Raw genomic sequence first — 15,159 nt, 5'->3', positions numbered from 1 at the left:
AATCCCCGTTTCACTGGCTGCGTGATCTTGAACCAATAGCTTTACTTTCTGTGAGCATTGATTGCTTCACCTATAATCTCAACATTGTAATTTCTGGCCTGCCTATACCAGTAGTGCTTGGAGCATCAGCAGAAATAATAGATGGGAAAGCATGTCATTCACTCCAGAAAGTGGTATAAATGCTAAAAATTACGATGATGATAATGACAATGATGCTAAACCTCTTTCCTCAAGTAAAGCATTTACGTTAGTGTCAAAAATTCCCAAAGAGGATTAAAAACTAGTCATTTGGGGTTTAATCTGTCAATTGAGCATAGGGAAATATGGCTGAAGAATCAAAAACAGAAACTAGCTGGTTGCAAAAGAAAAGGAGAAGGGAGGTATAACCCCGGTGGAGAGAAAGGTTGGGGGGATCTGAAATCACTCTCTGAGGAGGCAGAGTTCTTGCATAATTTCAACAAGCAATTTCTCCTCTGACCCAGGGGCAAGGGGAAATGGTGCAGCCAGGAGCTACGTGCCTGGTGGAACCATACACAAAATTGTTGCTGAAATGAAAGGCAAGCAGCAGAGACCCCTCTTCGATGACCCGAAGGAAGTCGGAAACCGTATGAGAACATGCAAGAATAATCTTTTGTGAGACATCCCAGAGATTTATCCCTTTGCTCCGGAGGGAAGCAGGCAAATAGGACTGGATGTCAGTAACTGGAGTTCAATGATTCAGAGCTGAATCAGAGAAATCCTAGTTTCTCGTAGATGAGTTTATATGAGTGTGTACTTCTTGTCCACCAGGCTGGTGGCCAGAAAAACATCTGTTACACATTTTAATAGGGGTCTTCTGGACACATGATGCCATAACCCAAAGGAGTGATGTAAATGGTGGGGAAATTTAGAGATCACAGCCGGCCAGAAACTAAATGTGACATTGGCCCTTTAAGGCTTTGTCCTTCTGACCATTCCAGGTTCCTAATCCTCCTGCCAAGTGGGCTGGAGGCCAAAATATTTCTTAAGTTTGCATTTATTTCAGGGTGTTAATCTCATAGGCAACCAATTCCTATTTAATAAACTCAAACTCCCCAGGCCTTCCCTTTCAGGGATGCCTGTGTCTGCTCTCCCAAAGGCTCAGCATACAAGTGCCTGCCCCTGTCTTTTCCTGCCCGGGGAGGGTGTTGACACAGGGATGTCAGGGCATCGTGCAGCTGTCATCAGCCCCATGCCACAGATGGTGCCTCAATTACATATCACCTTCCCAAGGCGCTTGCCTCAGCCGCATGAGCAGTCTATCTGTGCCTCTGGGTCTCTCTTTGGGCTCCAGAGGCCAGGAGGAGAGGCCTAGGAGCTGAACTCAAGATGGATCAGGAGCCTTTAGCTCTATGACTGACTGACTGACCGACTGATTGCACAAGGAGTAGGATTCCCTCGCCCCTTCTTCAGCCCTATTTTTAATCACTAACCACAGAAGGTAATGAGAAACTACTTGAATTACAAAGATTCCCATTTATTACTCTGGCTGCCCCTCCACAAAGCATCTCTTTTCTCCTTTGGCAAGAACAGATCACTATTGACACTTTTAGAAGGCCCTGGGCCCCTCTCAATTATTGGCCTAATCTCTGCCTGCTCTGAAAGCAGAATTCTTTTCTAACTAGATTTTTTAGAAAGTTAAGAGGCTACTCTTTGCTCTATTCATTGGAATGACTTCGTGAGCTAATGTATTCTCCTGTCAGTATATTTCATGTGTTCAGCAACATCTGCAGGATGTGGAAAGACCAGAAAAAAACCAGATGTTGCAAAAAGGTAGCTCCACTAAGCCTTCTTAACATAATTAGTGCAATCTCACATGCGCATTTTATTGTACCTCTTCTATATTTATATGCTGCTAACTTTTCCTGTGGAAATCCAAACCAGTGAATCTGAGTTCCTTCTAAACAGATTTGCAATCTTAAAAAAAAAAAAAATTTGACATATATCCTCCATTAACTCCAAATTTCCTTTATCAAATTTTAGAGGGGAAAAATAGATTAAGAAAATGTAGATATTTATCTCAGCCTTCAACATTTACACTCATTTAGTTAATTAGCACTTAATTACACTGTCAAAGGGAAAATTTCACCACGGACAGACCAGTGCCCACCCCTCAGGCCCTCACTTCTTCGGAGGGGTAGACCTTTGCTCAGAGCCAACTTGTTCCTCCACGAAACATTTGTAATGATTACTTGACAAGAGTGCAGATACAAAATTGCGCAACGGAGAGCCATCACTCACCAGAGCCCCACTGGAGTTCTCAAGCTGGAGCAACAGTGCCCCCCAAAGCAAGCAGCCAGAAACGTCCTGTAAGCAGACACTGATCTGCCCAAACTTCTATTTTCTGCTTCATAAGCCAAGGAGCTATTTTAAGAGTTGCTGGCCGAAAAGCAGGCTCTATTACAACCAGACGAGCATTCCAACCAAGCTGGGGAGCCTCGGCTGGAAACAGAGAATGTTTCCACCTATTTTAACTCAGACGCCAGGAATTCTCTAAGGAGGAGATGGGGGTGGGGAGCAGGAGAGACACAGTAGGAAAATTGGAAAACTTCAGAAGTTTGCCAAATTCGAGGGAACAAAGTATAACTAGATTAATGCATAAATCTTATTAACCAAAAGGCAGCTGAATAGAGTCGTTTGTCATCAGAGTTTCTCCATCTTTTAACAAATGGCAATAGTTTTTGGTCTCACAGGTTCCTTGCCAAGTGGAAGACCTCATTAAAGTTGTTGGAAAATAATAGTATTCTAATTAGTTTAATTATGATATGATGAATTATCAACCCAATTTTTTAAAACAATATGCAATTAGCCTTTTTTTAAGCCAAAGACTCTGTTTTCCGAAACAGGAAATGAAGCATAACACCCTTAATTTCATCATTAGCGCAAAATCCTAGACACCCTGATGCAGTGGTATAATGAGCGTGTAATGAAACCAACAGTCCCCACTCCTCCAGCGACTCCCTTTGTGCATTGACTAGACGGCCTTTTGGCTCCAAGAATGGAAACTGCATTAAGCTGGAGTCTGACCCAAATTTTCTCTTTCAAGTTCTAAGCCCTGTTTTCTATTTTCCCTTCTATCTGGAATAGGGTCACCCTATAAAAGATGAAATATCACATTCCTGAAAGACAATGAACTGATGATGTCATATCAGCATGCTTGGCTTCTATACTGCTCTTGGGGGTATTGCAAGGGGAAAGAAAATAATGTGTGTGGGAAATAGGGAATGCAAGCCAGGAAGGCTGAAAACCAAACTCTTAAAACCAAACCATACAATCAACAGCATAATCACAAGCATCTATGAGAAACAACCGCTACCCCTCCTCCACAAAAAATCATAATGAGAACCCCACCCACTACACTCCCACCAGAATGGCTAGAATTAAAAGGACTGATAATACCAAGCATTTGTAATAATGGGAAGAAATTAGAATTCTCATGCATTTTTAGTGGGAGTGTGAATTGGTGCAACCACTTTGGAAAACTGGTGGTATCTACTAAAAATATAAGTCCTAAGACCCAGCAATTCCACTACTGGGTATATTCCAACCTAAATGAGCTTAGATGTCCACCAAAAGGCATGTGCAAAGATGTTCATAGAAGCTTTATTCATAAAAGCCCCAAATTGGAAACATCCCAAAGGTCCATCAATAGTAAGATAAATAGTGAGATTCATTCCATAGACTGTTACATAGCAGTACTTCCCACAAACAAAAAAGTACATACCATATGATTTCACTTACATTTTATTCAAAAATACGCAAAACTAATCTGTGCTGATAGAAGTCATCTGAATAGTGGTGGAGACAATGACTGAGCAGGACGTGACAGAGCCCTCTGGGGTGCGCTGGGATTGTTCTCTATCTTACTATGGGTGTAGTTACATGGGTATATACATTAGGAAAAATTCATGCAGCTGGACAGTTAAGATGTGTGCGCTTTGTGTATAGTATACCCCCCAAAGAAATAAAAGCAAAAGCAAAAGAAAGATAAAGAAAAAAAGGGGAAAAAACCCCTCCCCCTGAAAGCTAGGGTCATCAGCTTCAAATGTGTCTCATATAATGTCCCTTCCCTATATCAAGCCTTCCTGGGCCCCCTACTTCCTCCGAGAAGGATCTGCAAACTCTTAACTTGGCATATAGAGGTCATGCATGTTCTGGGCCCAGCTACCTCCACATCTCTCACCACTTCTGCTCTTCTTCCTCTTGCTGACCTCCCTCCAGCCACACACATATTTTTCTCTTCTAACACACCAAGATCACTCTGACATAAGCCCTTGGCACTTGCTCTTCACTCCACATGAAACATTCTTCTCGCAGACGCCCCCAAGACCACTCCCAACTCATCACTCAGATCCCAACTCAAATGCCATCTCCTCGGCGGGGCCTCTGCTGACCACCTTAGCTACAGTAGCATCCTCCTCTCACCACCATCTCTCTCTAGCCTACCACCCTAGGTATCCTCTTCAGTTGTACATATAGCATTTATTACTGTCTAAATTTGTTTATTTTATGTGTCTTCCACCAAAATGCATGCCCTTTGAGAGAGTGGACAAGGTCACTCTATCAATGTCACTACTGTATCTCCAGTACCTAGAATGGAGCCTGGCACCTACTAGACACTCAATGAATATTTGCTTAATGACAAATAAATAATGACTCAGTAATTTTATAAATCATTGCTCTCAAAAGCTAATGGGCATAGTAAAATTAATAAGGTATAGCATGACACAGTCAAAAGAGCACTGGATTAGGAGTCTGAAGACTGAGAAATTTGGAGTAGATGATCACCTGCTTTAACATCTTTGATATTCATCTATCTACATCTAGTAGGGAAATTGGACTGACGGACATAAAAAAACAATAAACAATCTAAGCAATAAAGGGCCAAAGTAGAGACCCCAAAAGAGGAAGCCATCAAGTCAGGTTAGTGTGGTCAGGGCACTTTGCAAAGGCGGTGGGGTTTTCACAGGGCCTGGAAGGCTAGGTGGGAGCAAGAGGAATAGATGGAGAGGAATGGAGGGTCCTAAGTGGTGAACTTGGGTCAGCAAATATGCAGAGGTGAAAAAACCCAAGGCATGACCGAGGAAGGGCCAGAAGCAGATGAATATTATTTAAGTGGAGGATTGGTATAGAAGATTGAGTTCCCACCAGTGTCCAGTGACTTCTTTCTCATTTTTGAACACACACAGATCTTAGAAAGTGGCTTAACAATTACCAGTGAACCAACCTTCTCCCAAACAGAGGCAGCTTGTATTATATAACGGATTAGATGAACACTGACCTCCCTTGAAACTGTGGCCTGAAAGGTAGTATGAATGAAACATCAGAAGTGAGAGGCTTATAGACAAATAAGCCACCTGTGAAGATATATTTGTTTGCTCATTTGCTCTAATAGTCTGACTGTATAGAGCTAATGTTATTGCTTAATTTTGAAAGTTAAAATGCTATCTTGTTACCTCCATCTTTTAGTCATTAAGCCAGTCATAAAGTTTAAAAAAAAACAACCCATACAATTAATTTTCAAGTAATGTTTCCAAATAAATGATTTGACAGAATAGGAATCATTTGATTACATTGTGCATGTTGTTCAGAAATTGTGACGTGTGTGTGTGTGTGTGTGTGTGTGTGTGTGTGTACACAGCCGGAGAGCAATGAATAACACATTTATCTAGTGATTTAGGGTAAAAATCTATTTAGATCCTAGACAAGCTCAAACTACTGGAAGTGGGATGCAAGAAGAGATGAAGAGGAAGTTCACTGATGCCAACTATCCCTCATTTGAACACAGCTTGGAGTTTGATCTGGAAAACAGAAAGAAACAGGACTTGATTCCATTGTTGTTTTTTCCGAAATGATTCATTTCTTCTTATTGCACAGCTGGAAACACATGGAAAGAAGTGAGGGTTTCATTGTGGAAGGCTCAGTTGAACAATTACTCATAAATTGTGAATTTCAGAGCTTCTGTTCTGAAGTTGGGGCCTAAGACTGGCAATGGCCACCTTTTGGCTACAGAATCAAACCAAAGGATTCCAGTGGACCATTTTGCTGTGGATTTTCTCCCTGACTCCGTAAGATTGGCAAAACTGAGGCTACTTTCCATAGGACCAATCTTATGAGTCACCCAGTGGGGTTAGTTAACCTTTGGTGCCTTTAGAGTCAGCTACAAATTTCACAATACTCTCAGTGGGTAGGGTTACTGCCATTTACAACATCTGTATGTTCTGAGAACGCTCAAGAAAGTTCCAACTATCACAGATCACAGATGACCACTACAGTGAGAAAAACCAGTTGTACATTTTTATTTAAAGAAGAAGGTGAAGGAGGAGAAGGAAAAGGGGGAAAAATGATACCCTTCATTTATATGAAGTAGTAGAAAACCTTAAACAATGAGAAAAATGTTGAATTCTGCTTTCACCATTTGTCTCAGGCTGTGTCTACATGCTGGAGAAAAAACACGGCTATCCGTAACTTTTACTCAAAATGATTGCTATGGTGCATGTAATGTATGACATCAATTCTCCAATCTTAATCAATAGCTCCACAATGATGATAAATTGGTCTATCTGAAGGTTGCCATTTAAAGGTTTTGCACTACCATTCAATCATTCTAAGCTGTCCAACTTCACCTACAGCTGCCTATTCAGAACCAGCTCTATTCAGGGTTTATTTACTAATAAGCCATGGTAGTTTAGTTATTGTTCCCTGAAAACCCTGTGTGAATCCCTACCTCCAGGTCTCTCCATACCACTCACCCTTCACACAATGTTCTCTCCTTCCCTGTCAAATCACAGTCTTCTGAGTCTACATTCCTTGGCCCATCCTCTTCCTATTCCTCTGAACTTCCAAAACACTTTGTTGGTATCACTTGGTTCCTAGCATGTTTCTTTTATTTTCAGCTATCTTTGTCTTTGATGGCAAAGACTACGGTTTTATGCTTTTTGATATTTTCATGACTGGTGAGATACGCCATTCATAATGGGTGTTCAATCTCTTAATGGCAGCAGTGAAAACAAACCTGGGTGAAATCCCAGCTCCACTGCTTACTAGATTCTTTCTTTCTCTGGCCTCTGCATCCAATCTGTCATCAAGCCCTATCAGTTCTACTTCCAAAATATAAATTTAAGCTAGTTATGTCTCTTCTTGGTGCCATTGTGTCAATTCATACTACCCACCACTATCTCTCACCTCAACTACTGCAATGGTCTCATGACTAGCCTCCTTGTTTCCATTCATCTAAGGTAAACCAGACCTTCTCACTCCTTCGCTGAAACTCTTCAATGTTTTCCCATTGTGTTTAGAATGAAGCTCAAATCCATGACCATGGTTTCAAGAACTTGCATGATCTGAACTCTGCCCCAGCATCATCTCACACTTCTCCACCCCTCCCTCACTATATTTAGGCCACACTGGTCCTTGGACAGTTTCTAGAAATGGCTGAGTTCTTACCCACTTTCAGGCCCTTTGCTTAGAAGTTTTTTTAACCTGGAATCCTCTCCCTTGATTCTCAATTAGGCTGGCTTCTTCTCATCTCTCAGGTTGCTGTCCCTTTGTCACAGACAACTTTCTTGATCACTCTGTCTAAGTTATCACTATCCATCTTGTTATTCTTTATTACATCATCCTGTTTATTTCCTCTATGGAACTTACAACAGTCTATAATTATCCCGCTTATTTGTGTACTTGTTTGTTAACTCCCAACTCACTGAAATGTACAATCCATGAAATCAGAGATCTTATCTGTTCCACTCTCTATTGTATCTCTAACCACTAGAACAGTGTCTAATGCATAATAGATGCTAAATAAACAGTATTTGAAACTCTTCCTAAACAATAAATGTTAACTTATGAATGGATTCATAATGCGTATACTTCCATTTCTCCCCTCCTGGCATTTGTGCTATTGTTGTCATATGTTTTACTACTAGAAACATTATAAACCCCACACTGTATTGTTATTATTATTAATATTATTATTTTCAAACAGTCCAGTATCTTTTATTTTTTTTTTTTTAAAGATTTTATTTTTTCCTTTTTCTCCCCAAAGCCCCCCAGTACATAGTTCTGTATTCTTCGTTGTGGGTTCTTCTAGTTGTGGTATGTGGGACGCTGCCTCAGTGTGGTCTGACGAGCAGTGCCATGTCCGCGCCCAGGATTCGAACCAACGAAACACTGGGCCGCCTGCAGCGGAGCGCGCGAACTTAACCACTCGGCCACGGGGCCAGCCCCCAGTCCAGTATCTTTTAAAGAGATTTAGCTAATAAGAAAAGACCTTATATATTAACCTGTGTAGTTAATGTTTCTGATGTTCTTCCTTATGTTATGTAGATCTATATCTCTATCTGGTATCATATTCTTTCTGCCTAAAGGATTTTCTTTAACATTTCCTGTAATATAGTTCTCCTGATGATACTTTTCCCCAGCTTTTGTCTGTCTGAAAAAGCCTTTATTTTGCCTTCATTTTGAAAGATATTTTCACTGGGTATAGAATCCTAGGTTTTGTTATTTTAGAATTTTAAAGACATTCCTCCACTGGCTTGCATGTATTGTTTTTAATGAGAAACATGCCACCATCTTTATCTTTGTCCCTCTGTGTGTAATGTGTCTTTTTTTCTATGGCTGTTTTTAGGATTTTCTCTATTACTGTTTTTGAGCAATTTGATTACAATGTGTTTGATGTGGTTTTCTTTATGTTTCTTGCGATTGGAGTTTATTGAGCTTCTTGGATCTGTGGATTTACAGTTTTCATCAAATTTGGAAAATTTAGCCATTATTTCTTTAAATATTCTTATGCCCCATCCCACCCCCCTTTTGAGAACTCCAACAACATGTATATTAGGCAGCTTGAAATTGTTTCATAGCTCATTGATGCTCTCTTCACTTTTTCTTGTGCTTTATTTCTCTGCATATTTCCTTTGGGATAGCTTCCATCACTGTGTCTTCAAGTTCACTAATCTTTTCTTCTGCAGTGCCTAATCTGCTGCTGCTAATCCCATCAAAAGTGCTTCTCATCTCAGACATTGTAGTTTTCATCTTTAGAAGTTTGATTTGGGTCTTTTTTACATCTCCCATGTCTCTACCTAACTTGTTCAATCTTTCTTCTAGCTTTTTGAACATACGAAATACAATTTTAATAACTGTATAATAAAGTCTTGTCTGCTAATTATAACATCATTTTCAGTTCTAGGTTGATTTTGACTAATTGATTCTCAACTCAGGTGGGTCATATATTTATATTTCTGTTTCTTTGCATGCCTGGTAATCTTTAATTAGATGCTAAGCATTGTGAATTTTATTTTGTTGGATGCTGGGTATTTTCGAATTCCCATAAATACTTTTGAACTTAGTTCTGAGATTTTAAGTTATTTTGAAAATTTGGTCCATGTCTAGCTTTATTTTTGGCTTTTTTGGGTAGATTTAGGTGTAGAACTATTTGTTCTTAATTACTGAAGCAAAACTCTTCCTAGAATTCTACCCAATGCCCAGTGAATTGTGAAGTTTTCCAATCTGGCTGGTAGAAACAGGTGCTATTCCTTGCCTTCTGTGAATGTCAGGTCCTGTTCCATCTAATCCTTCTGAGTGATTCTTTCTTCCTCCTAAGCAGTTTCTTCACACACATGAGCTTAGTACTCAGCAAAACATTCAAAAAGGACCATCTACAGAGCTTCAGAGTTTTCTTTCTATGTAGCATTTCCCTCTCTTGGACTCTGCCCTGTGACCTCTAACTGCCTTGGTTTCCCCAGATCCTAAGCTTCATCTCTTCACTCAGGCAGTCTTCCCTCCCTGGGCCACAGCCTATAAACTTTCTCAAGGATATAACGTGTGGCAATTGTAGAGCTCAATTCATTTGTTCTCATCTCTCAGGGATCTCTGCTCTTTGATGCCTGATGTCCAATGTCTTGAAAACTGTTGCTTCATATATATTTTTGGATTTTTAATTGTTTCAGGGGGAGAGCATATCTGGTCCGTGTTACTCCATCTTGTCTGGACGCAGAAGTCCCAGGGTATATATGAACATCACCTAATCCTCTTCCTCATAAAACTACTATCTGGGGAACAGTTCTAATGGATAGCAAAATGGTAACAAGGAGGAAAACATGAAGAAAAGTAAGAGAAGGAAGAATGTATAGTGAAGAATGTACAGTGAAGCCCCACACCCTTGTTATGCTGGAGTTGGATAGTAGAGAAAGAAGGAAAACACCTTTACTAATTACTACATTGTTTGGAGTATATGGAACAAGCCATGTTACATGAATTTTTTTCTATTTTGGTGGGGAGAAAAAGCCAAGGTAGAGTTAGTAAGATGAAAATAAAGCCATTCTTCCAACTCACTCTCTCCTCCCTGACCCCCACACGCACAGCTTCTTATCTCATTAAGTGATGTGACCCTCCTCACAAAGGAGGGTCATCAGCAAACACAATGGTTTGTGAACACATCACAGGATGTGCTCATTATACCACAAAGATAGAGTAGGGACCAGGCAATCACAAGGCAACACGGAAAATTGTTTTATAAGCCGACTTTTATAAATTGATTTCAAAACTGGGGAGCAATTACCATTAAGCAAAATAATTGGCTGCCCTGAAGAGGGTAGGGCAAGGCAGTAGGTCCAAAGATAACCTAAGCCATCATTAGAGAAATCCAGTTATTTAGTCAATTTTACTTATTTACAGGACTAAAGATTAATGAGTTCAGATACTCACTCAGACAGTAATTAGGTTTCAAAAACATACTATAACACAATCAATCATGGCTCTTGAACATAATGGCATTAGGGCAGAGCCCTCTTTCAGCTCCAGTTATTAGCAAGTGATTGGTGAACACTGGGCTTAAGCTGAGAGGCTACCCCAGGGCCTTGCAATAAAATGAAAGAAGACCCTTAAATAAGAAGAAAATATATGTTTGATCCTTTGGCCTTTGCTTGGATATTCTGAAATATTGTGCTCAGGATGTAGGGTTCTGTAACAGAAATTCAAGCATTGTGGCATTTCAAAGTATGGTTTGTGTTTCACTTTAAATATATCTTTACTTGATAATCTAGCTATTTATAGTCCTTTGACTCTAATCTTTGGGGGGTATTATCACTTTCTTTTAGATTTTTTTTTAAAATTTACTTTCTCATGGCTTTATGAATAAAGATAACTCAAGAGTTTTATAAATATACTGAGAACACATGGCACCAAAGAAAAAGCCAGAAAATAAAAAGCCAAAGAGTTTTTAGATGAGGGAGAAGTTTCCATTGTCTGTTTTTACTTAGCAAAGAACAGTTTCTCTTGTCATGAAACAGGGAAATTAGATAAAGGTACAAGTCCTACCTTCATGGAATCTAGGGTGAAGAGGACCTAGGAGATAAAGGGAAAAGCAGTAATAATTTGGAATAATTTTAGATTTACAGAAAACTTCCAAAGATAATAGAGAGTTCCTGTATACCCTTCACCCAGTTTCCCTTAAAGTTAACATCTTACACCACCATGATACATTTGCCAAAACTAAAAAACCAACACTGGTACATTATTATTAACTAAACTCTACACTTCATTTGGATTTCACCAGTTTTCCCGCTAATGTCCTTTTTCTGTTCCAGGATCCAATCCAGTATACCATTTTGCATTTAGTCATGCCTCCTTAGTCTCTTCTTGTCTGTGACAGGCTCTCAGTCTTTCCTTGTTTCCTATGACCTTGAGAGTTCTGATGAAAACAGGCCAGGCCTTTTGTAGAACATTCCTCAGTTTGTCTGATGTTTTCTCGTGACTAGACTGGGGTTATGGATTTTTGGAAAGAATATCACATAGGTGAAGTACCCTTCTCATTGAATCATATAAGAAAGTATAATGGGGGTCAGCCCCGTGGCCACGTGGTTAACTTCACATGCTCCGCTTCAGTGGCCCAGGGTTTTGCTGGTTCAGATCCTGGGCGTGGACCTAGCACTACTCATCAGGCCATGCTGAGGTGGTGTCCCACATACCAGAACCAGAAGGACCTACAACTAGAATATACAACTATGTATTGGGGGGCTTTGGGAAAAAGAAAAAAAAAATATTGGCAATAAATGTTAGCTCAGGGACAATCCTAAAAAAAAATAGTAAAAAAAAAAAAAAGAGAGAGAAAAGAGGGTATAAGGACATCAGCACGCTTTCTGACTGACCGTGTACACCTTGATTACTTGGTTAAGGTTGTGTCTTCCAGGTTTCTCTACTGTAAAGTCAATATTTTTCCCTTCCCATCCTCTATTCTTTGGAAGCAAGTCATTACATCCAACTCCTGCTCAAGAGGGAGGGAGAGAATTAAGCTCTACCTGGAGAGGGGTATCAACTTAGATTATTTGGATTTCTTCTTTAAGGAAGATTTGCCCATTCTCCCTCATTTATTTATTTATTCACTAATTCCCCCTCACCTGTTTTTAATAAACATTTCCTCCTAACTGCCTCTCTCTATATATTGAATTTTACATCAAACTACAGTGGATACAATAGCTCAGGATACATGGCAAAGACTCACCAGACCTCCTTGGAAGACACATGCTTGTCCTTCATGAAGCCACTGTGCAGTTGATTGAATTTGTCGTTTTACCCTTCAAAATTTTTCCTTGTTTATTTGGATGTAAAGCTTATTTTTCTGTGCTTGCTTGCATAGATTCCATGCATTTCCTCTTAGAGTGTTAGGACTTTCTCTGATCTAGTTCACCTTTTCCTCCAGATTATTCAGGCTGTGGAATTAATCTAAGACTGTGTAAACCTAGGCTGTGTCTCCACCAGTTTCTAAGAACGGTTGAAAAATAAAAATATAATATTAGTATCATTCAATCCAGCAGTTGTTTGGTTTCCATAACAGCAAACAAAAGATTTGACTGAGTTTCTCTAAACTAATCATGTTTCTCTCTGCTTCTATTTGGACCTACAAATCTTTTACCCTGTGAAAGTCCTTGGGAAAAAAACGGAGAACTGACATCTTTTCTGCTACATAGCCCCTCCATGCCTACCCTTCCCAAGGGAAAAACTCCTTTAAATCTTTAAATTTAGTCCTGAGACAGACAACCTCAGAAGAGCATAGGGATTTGCATTTTATTTTTAGTTTATCTGAGGCCCAATCAATTGGTTTTCTAAATGAGCCAAACCAAATTCCTTGTGTCCCATGCCAGGCTCCTGTGAGTCACAAGTCCAGCTCTGGTTTCTCACCAGCTTTTCCAGGGGAGAGCAACATGAGACCCAAGGGACCTTCTGCATTCCAGCTTTAAGAAAGAGTTCTGTCAACAAGGCATTGATTTCAAGTATTGGTAAAGGCATCTCCTTGGTGTGTCACCCTGCACGGATATTGCCAATGCTAACATGTGCCGTGCTGTAAGCCAGTCTTTCCCCCATTCTGTCAATAAGAAGAGGTGTGCAGGTGCTCAAGGAGGAGCAGGGGAGGCTGCCACCCTGTAGAATGCCCACCGAGTCCTTGGCACTAAACCAAACCTGGGGAGCATAAAGAGGATGCAGACCCCTTTATTCTTATCCCTGCCCACTGATGGTCCTCCTATCAAGAACTCCTCATCTCTTTTCTTCCCAATCTCATTCACCTTTCAAGGCCAAAAACACTGGATCTTCTTTCCAAGCTTTCCATAGCTCATGGATTTCCATTCTTCAGAAGTTCTGAGTGTCCAAACATATACACTTTTTGCTATATATATATCTCGGATTTAATCTTTCAAATGTGTTTCTTTTCATTTCAATCTAGCTTGTAAGCAGCTTGAGGTTCAAAAAAAAAATGTCTTCCAGATTTTATCAGTCCTTTCTGCTAGAATGTAAATACCGTGATGACTCCTAAGACTTGTTTACTGTTGTGTGGTTGTTCCTACCAAAGGACCCAGAAGATAATAGGAGCTCCATAAATATTTGTTGCACAGGGAAGAAAAATGAAAGTCTACTCACAGTGCCTAATGTATTATACTGACTGCATGATTAACTCATGCCTATTCTCAAGGGGCTTAAGATCTAGAGTAGCCATAAGATAACCATGTCTAATATATTTCCAATAACAAGTAACTGAAAATGTCATATTTCTATTTATAGAGTCATTTAAAACCCCCCTTTCCCCAGAATACATTCTTATCTCATTCTCTGAGCAATTCTGTGATATAGGTTTAGCGACTGATTTCTTAGCATTCTACTCTGGGAGAATGTAACTGAACTACCTCCAATATTTTTGATCGATTAGCACTGGTATCACCAAGTATTAGTTAAGAAAGGGCTAGTTGAAGAAGAAAAGTTAATTCCCGTACCCATTCTTGTTTATACCAGAAATGTGAAATCATAACAAAAAAAAATCAGAAGTCTTTCTCAAGTATATTTTTGCATTCCTGAAGTTCAAACACAAGCATCTGCTCTACAGGAATTTTGTCTTCTTCTCCAAACCTTCACCTCCTACCTATCAGTAAGCAAGTTTTGGTCGAGAATGCTTTCTTCGAGGCGTATTTATTTTTTTTTGGAGCCTAGTTCAAGCCTTTGCATCTCCAGATGTGAAGCATGGTCATTTGTGAGCATTCAAAATTCTTCATATATTTAAGTATATTTATCTATTTATGCCTCTAATCTGATAAAATGACTCTAAAGTGTAATGGAACTGCAAAGATGTGTATTATAGATTGCTATAGATATGCATTTTGTTTCTTCGCAAAATTTGTTTTCCCTCAGTTAAAAAATTATTACTACAAAGGATTTAAAAGTTTTCCAGGTTTTTAATGATACCCCCCCCCAATCTTTCAATGCAAGTAGAATTTCTATGAATAAAGAAAACAAAAAAAAAATTTTAAGTAATTCATTTAAAATTGGATCTGGTCAAAAGACTACATTCAAGTTAGAGTCTCAAAGGCAATTTGGTGACCATCCATTAGGACTTTGGTTGTGTATGTTTGTGCATACATGTTTATAAAAATATATACTCATAAATGCTTCATTGCATCTCCTTATTTGAGATTGTGGTTTATCACTTGACTTTCTCATTTGTACTTTCTCATTTCTCTTTGGTTCCCCCCCCCCCATCTCTTTCCTTCTCTTATGCCCCAGCCTTATCCTACTTCTACATCTAAAACTAGTACCTTAATTGATTTGTCTTATTTCATGGCAAATGGATTAAATAACATGGTCTCCTTAAATCTCTAATTT

General features: G+C 39.5%; 1 long non-coding RNA gene across 2 annotated transcripts in view; it reads right to left on the bottom strand.

The window, feature by feature from the left end:
• The window catches only part of LOC102148394 (uncharacterized), a 117,118-nt gene extending 104,089 nt beyond the window's left edge, over positions 1-13,029 (bottom strand). For both annotated transcript variants that reach the window (XR_011426405.1, XR_002800097.2), the window contains exon 1: positions 12,515-13,029. This is a non-coding gene — a long non-coding RNA (uncharacterized lncRNA). The remainder of the gene's footprint in view (positions 1-12,514) is intronic.
• Between the last annotated feature and the right edge of the window lie 2,130 nt (positions 13,030-15,159).

Source organism: Equus caballus, chromosome 15 (assembly GCF_041296265.1).
Source record: "Equus caballus isolate H_3958 breed thoroughbred chromosome 15, TB-T2T, whole genome shotgun sequence".
Lineage (NCBI taxonomy): Eukaryota > Metazoa > Chordata > Mammalia > Perissodactyla > Equidae > Equus > Equus caballus.
The sequence above is the reverse complement of the archived record's forward strand: the minus strand, read 5'-3'. Positions and strand labels throughout refer to the sequence as shown.